Source organism: Rana temporaria, chromosome 5 (assembly GCF_905171775.1).
Source record: "Rana temporaria chromosome 5, aRanTem1.1, whole genome shotgun sequence".
Classification (NCBI taxonomy): Eukaryota; Metazoa; Chordata; class Amphibia; order Anura; family Ranidae; genus Rana; species Rana temporaria.
Window position 1 is genome coordinate 317,248,653 of NC_053493.1, and position 18,027 is coordinate 317,266,679.

Here is an 18,027-nt window from a genome sequence, read left to right on the forward strand (position 1 = left end):
CCCTAAGAATATTTTTAGCCAGACTTGAAAATGATTAGGATTAATAAAATTAAAGCTAATATGAGTTCCTATGACTTTAGCTAGGAGGGAAAAGTATTTATATAGAACCTGTCTGCCCACATTTGCGGAAGCATATATTTGAAAAGTAAAGCTCTCTACCTGAAATAAATGATTTGGATTTGTTTGATCATAATGTGTACAACATGCGGCAGAGACAGGAGCTCGATGTTCTATTGGTAAAATTGTTTCCCTAAATTTTCCTATGAAATAATTAGTACAATTATAACATAGATATCCAATTCAACAACTAGTAAAGTGAATTCCTTTTGTGTTACATAAAACTCAAAGCCATATTTTGTTTTCTGTGAATAGCTTTCCACAACAAAATTAGTTACTGTACTAAGCAAGCATGGTTTAGCAAAAAGCAATTAAACAAAAAACTATGGGCCAGATTTATGAAAAATTGCGGCGGCGTAACGTATCCCCTTTACGTTACTCCGCCGCAAGTTTTCGTCGTAAGTGCTTGATTCACAAAGCACTTACGTGTCAACTTGCGGCGGCGTAACGTAAATCTGTCCGGCGCAAGCCCGCCTAATTCAAATGGGGCGTGTGTCATTTAAATTAGGCGCGCTCCCGCGCCGAACGTTCTGCGCATGCTCCGTGTGAAAATTTCCCGCCGTGCTTTGCGTGAAATTACGGCGCCCCAACGTATTTTTTGAACGGCGACGTGCGTTACGTTGTTTCGTATTCCCGGACGTCTTACCCCAAAAAAAAATTGAAATTTGACGCGGGAACGACGGCCATACTTTAACATGGCTGGTCTAAATGTAAGCCATGAAAAAGCAGGCTTATGTTTGCGACGGGAAAAACCGACTAGCGACGACGTAAGAGAATGCGACGAACGCGCGTACCTTCGGGGATCGCCGTAAACAGCTAATTTGCATACCCGACGCTGGAAAACGATGCAAACTCCACCCAGCGGCCGCCGGAAAATTACACCTACGTTTCGAAGGCGTACAAAGCCGTACGCCTGTCGGATCTATGGCAAAGCCGTTGTATCTTGGTTTGAGGATTCCAAATCAAGATACGACGCGGCAAATTTGAAAATACGCCGGCGTATCAGTAGATACGCCGGCGTATTACTGCTGTGAATCTGGCCCTATGCACATTTTTTTGCCCATAATAATGGCATATCACCCACAATGAAATGCAAAATAATAATATTACTAACACAACATAATTTATGCAGTAAAAAAGACTGAAAAAGTCAAATTTTTATATTAGTAGATAGATCACTTGGCTGTACCTAATACAATTTTCATGTTGCACCTAGTGCCTCTTGCTTCAAGGCTGTCTTTTCTGTGGGTTCTCACATCAAGATAAGTTTAGAAGGTTACCTTCTTGCCTCTTCTGGCTGCTAAAATAACCTCCTGATTGTTATCATATTGGGCCCTCAATTTCTTGTGGGTTATGTGCCTGTATTCTTTTGACATATATATATATATATATATATATATATATATATTACCAAAAGCATTGGGACACCTGCCTTTACACACACTTGAACTTTAATTGGTATCCCAGTCTTAGTCTGTAGGGCTCATTATTGTGTTGGCCCACCCTTTGCAGATATAACTTCTGGGAAAGCAATCCACAAGGTTTGGAGTATGTCTATAGGAAAGATTGACCATTCTTCCAGAAGCACATTTGTGAGGTCAGGTGATTTTGAACGAGAAGGCCTGGCTCGTAGGCTCAAATTAATCCCAACTCGCTAATCCTTGTCTTTATGGACCTTGGTCTGTGCACTGGTCCAAATCATTTGGTGGAGGGGAGGATTATGGTGTGGAGTTTTTTTTTCTCAGGGGTTGGGCTTGGCCCCTTAGTTCCAGTGAAGGGAACCCTTAAGACAGGTATGACCAACCAGTGGCTTGGGGGCCACATGTGGCCTGCGGAGCCCTCTGATGTGGCCCATGACCTCCTGCTCTGGGATGGAATAAAATAGAATAGAATACTGTTATTAAAGGTAAGGTTTTTTTATTACTAAAATCACAGTGTATATAAGGGCATATCTGTTCTGCAGTGGTTACTGGGCTGCTTTTAAACTGATCCACAGGTGCAGAAAAGAGCACCTGTGGGTTACCTGCACTGAGCCATAGACGGGCTCACGAGATGACGTCATCGCTACTCGCGAGTCCCGGAAGTGTGGGTGCTAGTTTTTGTGTTTACGCCAGCGGACGTTTTATGTATGATCTATCTATCTCAATGTGAGTCGAACCTTTTACAATAAACCATTGGATTTATACTATGTGGAGCCTTTTTTATATTTGCGTGGGACAACACGGACACCCCGGTGAAAGGATTCGCCTTACAGGTCCATTGAACATTGGTCAGAGAATCATTGAAAGGCCCTGGCGGTTAAAAAGCCAAAAGTGTTACTGGCCTTTTTACACAAAAGGGGTCCAGTACTGCTGGTAAGCAGGCACTACTTCTACATCTATGGTGCAGGTATCTTGTGGTGTTTAGTCACACAGGGGGCTGTTACTGACTGTGTGCCACCGTGATTTAGATCCACATGTGAAGTATTATCTGCAAGATCAATTGCTCTTTTATATCATCCTTTATCACCTAAAGGGGACTTTTTTTATTGTTTTTTTATGATTTTTTCATCTTCCATGCTGTGAGATTCATATTACATTATTTTGGGAAGTAGACATATAATAGAGATTATATGTAAGATATATAAGTTACCAAAACATTCTGCGCCAGATTCAGAAAGGACTTACGACGACGTATCTCCAGATACGCCGTCGTAAGTCCAAATGTGCACCGTCGTATCTATACGTGTATTCTTGAAACTAGATACGCCTGAAGTTTGCCAAGATACAACCGGTGTAAGTCTCCTACGCCGTCGTATCTTGGGTGCATATTTACGCTGGCCGCAAGGTGCGCTTCCGTAGATTTATGCGTCGAATATGCAAATGACCTAGATTTACGAACATACTTGCGCCCGTCGGATTTAGCTACGCCGTTTACGTAAGGCTTACGCCTGGCGTAAAGTTACCCCTGCTATATGAGGTGCAAGTATGGACGTCGGAACAAGCGTATATTTTTATGTCGTTTACGTAAGTCGTACGTGAATGGGGCTGGGCGTAGGTTACGTTCACGTCATTGCCATTGAGCCGTCGTATCTTAGGGCGTAAATTCGTTGTGATTCTGAGCATGTGCGTGCATGCGCCGTTCGTTCGACGCTTAATTTACATGGGGTCGCGATTCATTTCAATACAACACGCCCACTACCAGCCTACTTTGAATTAGGCGGGCTTACGCTGGCCCATTTATGCTACGCCGCCGTAACTTAGGGAGCAAGTGCTTTGTGAATACTGTACCTGCCTCTCTATGTTACGTCAGCGTAGCGCATATGAGATGCGCTACGCCCGCACAGAGATACGCCGATCTCTGTGAATCTGGCCCTCTAACTTTATAATACTCCCAAATGGCATAGAAAAAAAGTGGCTGTTAAAAATTGCTATTTAAAACTAACTGAAATTAAGATTTTTTTATTTTATTTTTCAAAATATTAAACACATTTAAAAAAATAAAAATAAAATAAAAATGTTTATATTTCAACTATATGAGTCTGTGATACCTCTTTCCATGTTGTGTTAACAATTGGGTTCCATACTATTCAGCCTCTAGTGGATATAGTCAAAGTTAAAAGGTTAGAAAAGACAAATCTATTCTTCCTCTTACTCCTTCAGTTTTGATCAAGGCAAAACAAAATCTCCTAGACAATTCTTGCCAATATTTCTACATAGGAAGAAAAATAGTTTCTTACTGGTGCCCCAAGGACACATGGATCAATTTTCAGGATAAACATATTGCTCTATTAGTCTTTAGTAATTACGACTTTGGATATTATTACGTGCAAGAAAATCATCCAGTCCTTTTTTTTTTTTATCTGAAATCTGGACACATACAAAATGCACAAATTAATACAGTTCTGTATTCATTCATACTTTCTTAACTGTATTTTGTAAATACCGCATGGTCAAATCAGTTGTGATTTTAGCCCTTGTACAGCAGAATGAAGACTTGGGGAAAGGGAAGCAGCACAAGGAGCCAATCATTGAGCGTCGGTGCAAGGAACATGCTAGGAAAAAAAATGTGACAATGATAGCAGCTCATCAATCTGCTGCTTCTGCTTTCATTGTCCAATCACAAGGTGGTGAGGAGAACTGTTATGCCTCGTACACACAGCCATTTTTCTCGGCAGGAAAAAAAAAGATGTTTTTCCCTATGTGATTCCTCTCCAGCCTGAGTTGCATACAAGGGAAAAGGGAGTAGCCCCCCAGGTGGGAACCCGGATAAATATCCTCCGCTGCAGACAACTCAGGTGCAGGCAATGCACTTAGCAAAGCAGGAACAAAAATTTACTCTGGTCAGCCGCACTCTGACCAAATTGTCGCCTTTATTAAAAGAAGGACAGCACTACAAGTCACAGACAAAAAAATGTATTTTGCAGTGACTTGTAGTAATGTCCTTCTTTTAATAAAGGCTACAATTTGTTCAGAGTGTGGCTGTCCAGAGACAATTTTTGTTCCTGCTGACTTGCATACACGTTCATAACAAAAAACATCCGACCAAAGTACGGTGACGTAAAACACATACGACGGGACTATAAAGGGGAAGTTTCTTTCAAATGGCGCCACCCTTTAGGCTGTTTTAGGGCTGCATACTTGATTCTGAGCATGCACGTTTTTTCCCCTCGGAAAAGCTTACACATGACCGTTTTTGGCGACGAGAAAAAGACTGACAGGAGACGCGACGAGAAAAAAAAGAGCTGGTTTAAATTTTTTGCGGACAGTTTTTTCGTCGAGAAAACTGCTAGGGAGCATACACACGACCGGTTTTCACGACCAGTATAAAAAATGGCAGTTTTCTCGTCGTAAAAAGCAGTCGTGTGTACAAGGCATCAGTGTTACTGAACTGTGGCAGTAAAACACCCAGTCTGTTCCTGCCAGACAGGGTTGCGTGATGTGGAAGAGTTGTGTAAATCTCAAAACAAGATGGACAAATATACAATTACTTGGGAAGGTAAACTATCTCTCCTATATGTATTACATATGTGTATTTAGCTGTTTGCCTGGAGCCCAGCTTTAAATTTTGATAAATGCTTTGAAAGATAAAGCATTTTACAGCTTAAATGCTAAAACCTGAATGTCCTTTGTTTAGTAAAAGCATTTTAGTGGAGATATTTCGAAAAGCAACATTGTTAGACTACTTTGTATTGGTGTTTCAGATTTTCAGTTGTAGTCATCTAAAGTTTTATATATCAAGGATATGACATTTAGCTTTAAGATGACTAAAGCTTTTAAACCTCCCACCAATATAGTTGATTTATGTAATTTAATCGGAAGGCTGCCAAGTGCTCACCAAAAGGAATTTGAAAAATTCTTTTAGATTAGGGTTCAGCCAGATTGTATTAGGTGACTGGATCATATTTTTACCTGAAAATAACATAATACTTTCAAAGACATTTATATCAAGGGTGATTTCATACCTCAGTGAACACCACCTTCAAAGGTTTTATTACATAAGGATTCATAGAAAGCTTCAGCTGAACAAACATATTTATTGCCATGTAGGAGCCCCCTATGTATAAATGTTAACTGATGAATAATATCATTAGTCAACTCTTAATTTTGAGTGCATTGTAGTTCCATTGAAGAGAAATATTCCACCAAAAGTGTGATAACCACATTGAATATTTTTTTGGCTGCATTTTTGCATTTCTCAAATATTAGCTGTATATATATATATATATATATATATATATATATATATAAGGGTGCTCCGAATGTCAGAAACTAGCAAATAATGTCTGCATTGGATAAGGGTATTCAGAGGATGTGATCTTCAAACACTTCAGGCCACACTCAAAGAGGAATCTCTAATAGAAAACAGATAAAAGAAAAAGGCACCTCTAAGTGCAGAATTAAAACTTTTAATACCCTAAAAAAGGATTAAAAACACTTAAGCCCTGTACACATGATCGGATATCTGATGGAATATTATTCGATGGATTTTTTTGTCAGATATCCGATAAAGCTGACTTTCATCAGTCTTGCCTACACACCATCAGTCAAAAATCCGACCGTGCCAAAACGCAGTGACGTACAACACTACAACGAGCCGAAAAAAATGAAGTTCAATGCTTCCGAGCATGATTCGACTTGATTCTGAGCATGCATGGATTTTTCTCCGATGGAGTTCCACACAGACGATCGGATTTTTCTATCGTTTTTTTTATCCATAGGAAAAATAAAAAATATGTTCTATTTTTTTCACTGACTGTTTTCATTGGACAGAGCGATCGTGTGTACACGGCTTTACAGGATCAAAGGTAAGACAGGGCATGTCATTAGTAGGTACAATGGGTGATCCAGCATCAGGAAGGTCCCAGTATATGCTGGATCACTCATTGTACATACTCATGACATGCCCTGTCTTACCTTCGATCTTGTAAGTGTTTTTAATCCTTTTTGGGGATATTAAAGTTTTAATTCTGCACTTAGAGGTGCCTTTTTCTTCTATCTATCTATCTATCTATCTATCTATCTATCTATCTATCTATCTATCTATCTATCTATCTATCTATTTTATATATATATAGTTTATGGACAGAGCTGCAATAGATTGCAGTGACTTTCCATTGGCCTTTATTTGCTGGAGTGGGGTTTCTGTCATCACCATGGTACATTCACAAATTTTCTGCTCTGAATCAGAGGTGGCGGGAGAATAATTGGACATCAAAGTCCCATCTAGGTAGCAGGCGGACAGGCAGCATGTCCGACGGGCGGCGGCTTTCATTCTTCCTCCTCTTGTGGATCACGGTGGCTTCCGCCATGCGTCTCCTCTTTCCTCCTCCTAAGCATCTAATAGGATCACCTGTCCTTTCAACCAATCAGGTGACAGGTCTCATGACCCACTTCCTGATTAACCGGGAGGTAGAACAGTGTGAAAATAGTGAATATTCATTTGCTATTGTCACACAACTGGGTGGGCTTAAAGCGCAGTGCTTTGTGCCCCGAGCCCACCTTATTTTGAAGACTGTGCTTAAAAAAAAAAGCAAAAGCAAAAAAAGCAAATTACAATCCATGCATCCGGCACCCTGTGTGTAGATCAGGGGGCCAGAGGCATAGATGGGGGGTGCCCATGCTCCCCTAGGGGACAGGCCGCCACTGCTCTGAATGTAGCCAGAATAGAGAATAAGCTGAAGTGGCTATTGGGGAGGGGGATTACATTTGTGTCAGTATCATTTAACCTGTTGCTGCCCCTATAGCAGCAGCAAAATGGTGGGCATTTTGACACCCACATGCATCACTGGGCAGCCAATGTTTATTTGCTAAAAGCAGGCTCACTGCTTGCTCCTGCAAAGAGACTGAGCTGCCAATGTCCTTTCTGTCCCCTCTAATTGGCGGGACGACTCCCAATCATGTGACAGCTATGTCAGCCAATTATAGTGGTAATATGCTAGTTGATCCTACTTCCTAGGCATAGAACTTTTTTTTAAAGGATACTGGGGTTGGGTGGGAAGGAGTTGAATGACTTTTATCCCCAGAAAGGAAACATTCAAAGGGACATTTTCTCAGGCATTAGTGTACATTAGTGTACATATTCAAAAGATTCTGAATGGGCATTTTTTCAGCTTTTTTCCTATTTTAGTGGTTTATTAACCAATTCAGCTCCAGTAGATTTACCCCCTCATGACCAGGCCATTTTTTGCTATACAGCACTACGTTACTTTAACTAACAATTGCAAGATCCGGTGACACTGTACCCAAATAAAATTGATGACCTTTTTCCCACAAATTTATTTTCAATGGTATTTGATCACCTCTACGGTTTTAATTTTTTGCACTATAAACAAAAAAAAAACTGACAATTTTGAAAAACAAAAAAATATATATATTTTTTTACTTTCTGCTATAAAACAATCCCAATAAAAATTGTAATTGTAATGTAATTTCTTCATCAGTTTAGGCCAATATGTATTCTGCTAAATGTTGGAGATCAGCGACTTATAGTGGGATTGCGACATTGTGGCAGATAAATCAGACACTAAGTGACACTTTTTGAGGACCAGTGACACCAATACAGTGATAAGTGCTAAAAAAATGCAATGTCACTGTACTAATGACACTGTCAGTAAAGCAGTTAACATCAGGGGCGACAAAATCATGAAATCATTTGGGGGGAAGGGGGATTATAATGTGGGGATGTTTTTTAGGGGTTGGGCTTGGTCTCTTAGTTCCAGTGAAGCAATCTCTTAAGGCGTTCATCATACCAAGACATTTTGGACAATTTCATGCGCCCAACTTTGAGGCAATGGTTTGGGGCTGGCCCCTTCCTGTTCCAACATGACTCTGCGCCAGTGCATAAATTGAGGTCCATAAGGACATAGAAGAGCGAGTTTAGTGTGGAGGAAGTTGACTGGCATGCACAGCGTCCTGACCTTAACCTAATAAAACACCTTTGGGATGAATTAGAGCAGAGACTGCGAGCCAGGCCTGCTTGTCCAACATCGGTGCGATTTTGGAATAATGGTCAAACATTTCCATAGACACACTTCTAAACCTTGTGGACAGCCTTCCCAGAAGAGTTGAAGCTGTTATAGCTGCAAAGGGTGGGCCAACTTAATATTGAACCCTACAGACTAAGCCTTGGATGCCATTAAACTGCGTGTGACCAAAAGTTTGGACACACCTTCTCATTCAAAGAGTTTTCTTTATTTTCATGACTATGAAAATTGTAGATTCACACTGAAGGCGTCAAAACTATGAATTAACACATGTGGAATTATACATAACAAAAAAGTGTGAAACAACTGAAAATAGGTTTCATATTCTAGGTTCTTCAAAGTAGCCACCTTTTGCTTTGATTACTGCTTTGCACACTCTTGGCATTCTCTTGATGAGCTTCAAGAGGTAGTCACCTGGCGCAGCACCCCATCACTCTCCTTCTTGGTCAAATAGCCCTTACACAGCCTGGAGGTGTGTTTGGGGTCATTGTCCTGTTGAAAAATAAATGATGGTCCAACTAAATGCAAACCGGATGGAATAGCATGCCGCTGCAAGATGCTGTGGTAACCATTCTGGTTCAGTATGCCTTCAATTTTGAATAAATCCCCAACAGTGTCACCAGCAAAGCACCCCCACACCATTACATCCGTTCACCTTTTCTGCGTCGCACAAAGACACGGGGGTTGGAACCAAAGATCTCAGGTTTGGACTCATCAGACCAAAGCACAGTTTCCACTGGTCTAATGTCCATTCCTTGTGTTCTTTAGCCCAAACAAGTCTCTTCTGCTTGTTGCCTTTCTTTAGCAGTGGTTTCCTAGCAGATATTCTACCATTAAGGCCTGATTCACACAGTCTCCTCTTAACAGTTCTAGAGATGTGTCTGCTGCAAAAGGTGGCTACTTTGAAGAACATAGAATATGAAATATATTTTCAGTTGTTTCACACTTTTTTGTTATGTATAATTCCACATGTGTTAATTCATAGTTTTGATGCCTTCAGTGTGAATCTACAATTTTCATAGTCATGAAAATAAAGAAAACTCTTTGAATGAGAAGGTGTGTCCAAACTTTTGGTCTGTACTGTATATACATACAGTATGTTGCCATGTCAAAGAAGGAGTTAGGAGCACACTATAGTTCTAACCCATCAACCATTATTTTTTTCTGTATTTTTAGCATGTTTAAAGAAATAAAACTTGGAGACGTGCATGCATTTCAGAGACATATGCTTAAAAGACATTATGGAAAATGGGAGTCTTATTGTAGCAACTGAAAGACAAATACCGTAATAGTTCTGTATGTTGGCTACCTGACATTTGTAGTGCCCTGCACTCCCACAAAGAAAATTTGCTTTGTTCCCAGAATATGTAACTTACAATTCTTAATTTTCATCAACAATGTAATGAAAATATGTAAATCACCTTATAGATGTAATGTGGTATGATATTAGCACTGTTTGTACTAAGCATCATGCAGGAAAGAGCAGCATACTCTACAAAGTTTTGCATTCCTAGAGGTTACATGGATTCCATGAGGAATGCCAGCTTAGCTTGCATCTGGTGGCCTACTGGACCTTTCCTTGCATGCTTTGCCTGAAATGTGAAGATTAAATTACTAAAATTGGCAGAAGTAACACTATATCACAATGCCAATGTAGCGTAAAAGTGTCAGTCTCTAAAATAAAGAACATTCTTGCCCAATTGAAGAACACTGGCTAGTATTAACAAAATGGTTTTCAGAGTACTGTGTGTGTGCAGAGCATAGGCAAAACAACTTGGATAAAATAAGGTATTGAAGCATTCGTCTAAGTTATGCACATGGTAAATTTGTAGCAATGACTGTATGATTGTGAAGGGGGTTGAGTTACTACATCCTGAATGGTAATTTTTATTAGCTAGTTGAAGTTTACTAAAAGTTAAACTAAAGTCGGCCGATATTATCCTCCCCCACAGTGCTGCAAGATCTACAAAATCTGCCTCTAGTGCCAACATACTCACCCAGTCTTCTTCTCAGTTCAGCCTCTTTGGCCATGCAATTGGTGAGCCTGAGGTATTTTTTGTGCATGCACACAGTAATTAACTAACCCCAGCACAGAGGCATGAACGAATGTACACTAAGCTACACATGCACAGATGAGTGTACATGGAAATGTAAGCCTCGCCTCTAATTCCCAAATACCAAAGTATAGTTTTTTAATGAATAAAGACACTCAACAATGAAACTTGATATACAATTGATATAAAATTTAGCTGCAGGACGTTTATTGGTGTAAAATATTCAAATAACTTAACTCCATTTAATCATTTTATTAATACATAAAATTCGTAAATAATAAATACAAACAGCTTCTGTCTTCAGGACTTAAGCAATAACCCATATCAATAAGCAAAAGCCCCCCCTTTAACTGTAAAGGGTGAACAACCACATATACGTGCCTGCGAAAAGAGTGGAGGGGGATAGGGAGATTGTTGCTGACTTTGGCCAACTGTGAGGTAATCCAGCGGGGGGGGGGGGGCACCGTGTATAGATGAGCCAGATTGTTCCAGCTGGACTATCCCCCAATGACACATGACCCTGTTTTTCCCCCCTTACATTCAAATCTATTTTCTTAAAGTGACCATACCCCCTTTTTTATATACTGTTTAGAAAGTTCAGATTGTGTTAGGAAATTTTCACTTCCTGTTTAACACAGAGTGTGATGTCTGGGCATACAGCCAAGATAGCTAAAATTTCTGATTGGAGGAAAGGCACACAACCCCTCTCGTCATAGGCGGAGACTTTCAAAGGTGTTTTGTAACAGGGCCAGCTGCCTGCTAATCTATTTATAGCAACCTCCCCGGATAGAAATTTAAGACTGCTTTTATCTGATGTGTCCGAGAATTTGTCAGGAGTTATCAGGCTGATAACAGAGGAACGGATCAGGAGAGAGCTACGGACTTAGCTCTTTGAAGAGAGATAACAAAATACTGCAGATATATGCCCAGCTCAAATTTCATGAATTGGGTTTACACCCACTTTAAGCCCTTTCTGTCCATTCTACAATTTTTTTCTTTTGTGAGCAGGCAGGTAATAAGGCTTTATTGCAGAGAAGACATACCATGTATCTTCTGCAATAATAAAAAAAAAACTTGCCTACTTACAATATTTAGTAACTATCGCTTTAACTGAATGAGTTGTTTCACATTTCCAGAACATTGTGGCCTATATGTGACATAATCTACCTTTAGAACTCACTAATGTACGGTAGGTTTTGGGAAGAAATTTGGACAAATATACATTTTTAACAGTGATATCTAGACCTGAAAGTCTGTAGTTGTTAAATACTGCAATGATTCAGCATGGGAGAGTAATTTGGGTACATGTGATGGCAGATGAGATAAATGAGACATAATAAGAATGAGAAACATACATGGGGCTGTTTTAATAATGAGGGAAGAGCAGTCTTGGACTGTATTTTGTATTCGGAAACAAATAATTAGATTTTTCCATTTATTCCCTCATACTGCATTGGTGGAACGCAGTTGTCTCATTTTTAGTTAAGATTTTCTTTAACTTTTTTTGCAATCTTAAGCTACATACATACGCATCTATAAGTCAAAACTGTCAACATTTTTGTTTTTCATTTCAACTCATTTTGTTAGCAAAACCACATCCAATAATTTGGTAAGCCTCTCAAACAACTTATTATCATGAAAGATTGATGCAAATGGGTAATGCATACCTTAGGCTCTTTATGTTTGCAGTTGATAAACATGCTTTTCAAAAAGCAATTGCTGTAATTCATTTAAAATGACTGAACTCCTTGTTCTGAATAAACAAGACTTTAAATATATATATTTACAGGTTTTCCTTTGAGATCAGTCCATTACTTTTAATACTGTCAATTCGTATGAAAAAAGAAAATGTGAAGTAAGTAAATGAGATGGCTGTTATGCTGCATCCTCCAGAGTCAGGGAAGGTCATTCAGCTTTTACAGTCCATAGATGAAAACAAGCAAACCTAATTTTCTGAATGTTTCAGGGTTTGTCCTCAAGTAGGGTCACAGAGCCACAGCTGGGTATAACGTCCTAGTGTGTTTCTCTTGCTGATGCTACTTCCTCCTGTAAGTATGAGCTTTTCAGCTGGATTTTTCAGAGTTAGCTGTCATCATTGTTTCTCCTTTTCCTTTTTCCAATATACAGTTCCAGATCAGGCCCCTTTATACTGATTCTGTGCTGAGAAACTAGATTTCAAGACAGAAGTTGTGTATTAGGTGTCAGTCATGACTAACTATGAGGATGTGTGTCAGAATATCTGCACTGCATGTCATCAAAATGTTCACTCTTCTTAAAGGATGCAATAGGTGTTGGACATTTTTATTTTAACCAGTTGCCGACCGTCCTATAGCACTTTTACTGCTATAGGGCGGCCTTGCTATGCAGGATCATATATATATATATATATATATATATGTATATATATATATATATATATATATATATATATATATATATATATACACAAAATATGCGTGATCCTGCATTTCCAGGTATCGGGCACGAGTGCGCGCCTCCGGAAGCTCGCTCCCGTTGTGATTCTACCCGATCTCCGCCAGCACCCGCAGATCGTTCAGGACACAGGCAAATGACCGTTCTGTCAGTAAGGAAGGCATGGATCCTGTGTTTCTGCAAAGCATCTCCCCCACTACAGTAAGGCTACTTTCACACTGAAGGCATTTTTCAGGCATTTTAACGCTAAAAATAGCGCCTGTAAAGCACCTAAAAGCGGCATCAAGCTTAACTAGCAGAGCAGCCAAACGCTGCCACAGAAACAGAAAAACAATTGCACAATCCTGGAACTAAACAAAACAATAGGTATATGAAGCAGTTCAATTCTAGTGGGGTATAGGAGAAATTGCCCACATCCCTAATATCAAACACAGAAAACAGAAGACCCTCCAAAAAATATAGTTTAATAATACAAATATATATTTGTAAATATAAAAACAATATATAAATATATTATTGAACTTATATTTTTTACTTATATTTTTCTGCATACGCATTTTTTTGAGTCATTGCCCTTTAAAGTCCCGCCAGAGGGTCTTTTGTTGTTTTCTGTAAACAAAACAATATGTCACAGTAATTCACAGCGATTTCATATGCATGTGCACAAATTTAGGTGTTTGTAAATAAAGTGATGTAAATAATGCCACATCTCTGCTAAGAGGTCCAGATGCAACTTTATTTCAATAAAAATCAGGTGGCCAGTGTATTTTAGGGCTTCAAGAATGCCCCCTTCATCAGGGACTGAAATCTGATATCAATACAATATCCCCTCCTTCTCAATATTTTAAACCAAATACCCAATAGCCAGAAGTATCAAAATGCATGTCAAGTAGCATTGGATACATAAACACAAAAACCTCAGACAAATGCGAGAACATGAATATTAAACCATACTATTTGGGTACATCAATTGGGTAAAAATAAAAACACGTTTTTCAGTGCTAATTTTCCACTTTCCTTGAGTGTATAAGGTCAAGCTGTGTTCTCTTTGCATACTCAGTCATCTCTTGGTTAAATTAAATGAACATGATTTTTTCTAGCATGTGATTGGGTATACAAAGTGAACACACCCTCTCCTTAACCACCAGAATTCATTTTGTAAACTAGACATACTCTTTCCAAAGTAAACATTTGCTTTCCCTCTACTTCTTTAGTAATTCAACCCCATGGTATCCATTGGATCTATTTGTTAGTGAAGCCTCCTATTAAAGTGATGGGTCAGTACTGAGGTATCAATGGCATGAAGGGATGGCTCAAGGACATGACCTGGATGCTATTTGCATATCAGTTATTTGTAAGCTTTTATGGAGTGAAAGCTACAGAACATGGATCAGAAAAGAACACTCCTCATTCCAAAAACAGTCATATTAGAGGTCATCCACAAACAAGAGATTATAAAAAGTCTCCAACAGACTATGATTAGCCTTTATCAATCACTGCCGTATAATGCATATTTATGTTTTTAGGCAGTTTTTCTGAAACTCCAGGACTTCTGCATCTCTGTAGAAATGTTTCTACTAAGTCTTCTGCAAATTGCCGCGGTCTTCCTGACATATGTATTATGAGAGGTGTCAGATTCTGTCTCCTTCAGTCATATAAAGCAGCCATCAGACTTTCATTTCTCACACTTGTGTGTTAGGATGTGTACAGTATACACTATGCATCTTAACTTGTCAAAAATTAAATTGCTTCTGGCTTTTGAAATCCCTCCATTCAAGGGGACGTCAAGAAGTCAGCTGGAAGAATGTGAAATGTGTTTAGTTTAGTCTGTGTGATTGGTCTGGCAATGTTATTTGGCTTGCAGAAATTACATTAGCGGTAAGCATACAGTATAATATACACTGCAGACTATTTGTTCATTTCTGTAACAAATAATGTTAAGCCAGGTAACAAGAAAACAACTAAAAATAAACATTTATTTGAGTCATTTTGTGCATTCCTCTTACTGTAATGTGGTAATAGAGTGAAATCTGCAATGATATAGTAATACAGCGTTCTTTTTTTTTTTTTTTTTTTAATAAAATGATAATAAAAACACAAATGAAAAAGTAATTGCATAGTGTGTAGCAGAAAATTGGCAGGTGGCCATAACAAAAACAGAACCGCTGTACTTGCTGTAATGTGCAATTTAAAAAATATTGTACCCCATTTTAGACAAGCGCCCTCATATTTTGTAGTTTTGGCTTCAATTTGTAGGGCTTAGGCTGCTTTTGCACTGGATTCTTGTATATATCATGTAGACCATAACAGAGACTTGTTTCTTCCTTTTTGATTTGTTAAATATGCAAACCTTCTATTATAACTGTTTGATAAGTACATAGAAAAATGTGTTGTTCCTGGCAGAAATTCAGCAAGCTTGTAACTTCCTGTAGACTCTGCTTCTGCTTCACTTACTTTAGAAGGAAGCTCTGTATTTCAGTGCAATAACTTAGTATCCCTGCTTAACAATGGTTTAGGGAAGATATCACATAGAGAGCTCAACTCTGAAGCCCTGTACACACAACCGGGATTCCCGGCAGTATAAAGTTCGCCAGAAATCCCGACGGGAAACACGAGAAGCTGCTCTGTACACACGGCCGGGTTTTCAGTCAGGAAAACTGCGGGGAGAGCTTTGGCCGGAAATCCCAGCCATGTGTATGCTCCCTCGCAGTGTTTCCCCATAGGAAAACTGCTGGGTTTAAAACCTGGCTGCGTGTACGGGGCTTTAGACTTGATTTAGAGTCTAAATCAGTAAAGTACACCCATTGTTTATCTCTGCAAAGTAAGTAGAGCCTGCAATGAACAAATGAAATGTTATGTAATTAACAAAAAAATTGTTTTAATCAAGCTGATCTCTTTTACATGTTCACCTAAAAAATCATTAAGCAGGCAGAATTTTCTCTAAGGAATGAGATAGTGAAAATGAACAAAACAGAAGTAAAAATTATGAGATGTATTGCTAATCTGTAGTCATCTAGAAAATGCAATATAATAGGGCTAAACTATTGTTTGTTATTTTTTTTGTATTATTATTTTCCATGTTAACTCCTTACAGCTGACTTGCTTACATTTATATTAAAGGGGTTGTAAAGGTTCATCTTGTATTCTCTAAATATGTTCCTTTAACCTCCCTGGCGGTATGATTCTTTCAGAAAAAACATGCTGAAAGCGGTACCATTATTTGCAAGGAAATTTGGCGTTTTATATTGTAGGTCTGTCATTTTTAGAAATAACTCACTTAAATCTGACCAAACAAGCTTCTAATAGGCATCCCGGGTATGACATTTTTTTAAAAACAAAATTATAAATTATAATATAATAAATAATTATAAATAATTATAACAAATAATAATATAATTATAATAACAATTATTCAATAATGTAATCAAATCAAAATCACTGAAATTTGCTCAGTTGCAGAATTGTTGCTGTCATTATTTTTTTTTTTTTATGACGAATTTCCCCACAAATCGCTATCGCACAATTCTGCAAGTGATTATAATTTATTATCGCTGTTTTTTAGCTGATCTAAAACTATTTTTGACATAAAGGGACACTTTTGGTTGCTATGGACAATCTACAGTTTGCAGGGAGAAAGAAACGTTTTTATTATATAAAATGACATGCATGACACAGGACAGACCACTAGGGACAAGGGGGGTGTGTTTTTTTTACATACAGTACTGTAATCTATAAGATTACAGTATACTGTATGTATAGTGTTTGTTTACTTTTTTGAATTTGGCGCCGTTCTCCGTCCCCGTGCATCGTAACGTCGCAGGGAACGGAGATCGGCGTCACACGGAGGCACTGTGTGAATCGAGCGAGGTCCCACTCGCTCACACAGCGCGGTGGCATCGCTGGATCCAGGGACAAGGTAAGTAAAACTCCCTGTACATCCAGCGAGGCGAGCCCGAGTCTGACTCGGGGTTACCGATCCTAGCCCAAAAATCTCACCCCGAGTCAGACTCGGGAACACCGCCCAGGAGGTTAAGCTAGTGCATTGTTGGTTCACTTACCTTTTCCTTCGATTTCCCTTCTAAATGTTTTTTTTCTGTGTCTGAATTTCTCACTTCCTGTTCCTCCTCAGTAAGCTTTCCACCATCACCCGAGCGGTGGAAAGAAATTTAGAACAGCTTACTGAACACCTTACTGAGGAGGAACAGAAAGTGAGAAATTCAGACAAAGAAAACAAAGAAAAAAACATTTAGAAGGGAAATGAAAGGAAAAGGTAAGTGAACCAACAATGCACTAGCTTAACCTCCTGGGCGGTGTTCCCGAGTCTGCTTGGACTGGTGGTCTGGTTGCAGAGTGGTAATACGGGCCTATTTCAGAGGAAGCAATTCAGAAAACATATTCTGACCACTAAGTAACACCACTAGACCACCAGCTGCTCTGTAAATAGTATGCAGTGAGAAATAGAGGCATACTATCAGATTCATAGTTATACTTCACAGGGGCTTTTTACAAGGCTGTCTTAATGCACAGGCTCCCTGGGCAGTTCCTAGAACTCTGTGAAAATGGGGGATCTCTCAGTAATAATAACAGCCCTGGAGAAAACACAAGCTGCTCTGGGTGAGTGGTTAGCCATCCACCTACTAGCCACTTATTTTCAATAATGACAGCTCCGTAGTTAATACAAACTGTACGTGAATAGTTCCACAGCCAGCTGCTCCATATTACTCTTACCGGTGTCTCAGGAACCTGACATTTTCCTGCCGCTGCATGCAGCCCAAACCGCAGTGCAAGCAGAGTGGGGTCAACTCCAAGTCCCCACACTGCTTATATAGAACAGCCTGTACTGGACAACCTGAAGTTGGCACAATAATTACACCTACATGGCCTTGTTACTAAAAAAAGATAAATTATTAGTATCTTTCCACAGTACTATAAAAACCATCAAATAGCTTCCTCCATTCT

The 18,027-nt window shown here is 39.1% G+C and overlaps 1 protein-coding gene across 2 annotated transcripts in view; it reads left to right on the forward strand.

Annotated features, from left to right (window-relative positions):
• The window catches only part of SNTG1 (syntrophin gamma 1), a 795,295-nt gene that overhangs the window by 207,716 nt on the left and 569,552 nt on the right, over positions 1 to 18,027 (forward strand). The gene's annotated exons all lie outside the window — the stretch shown is intronic.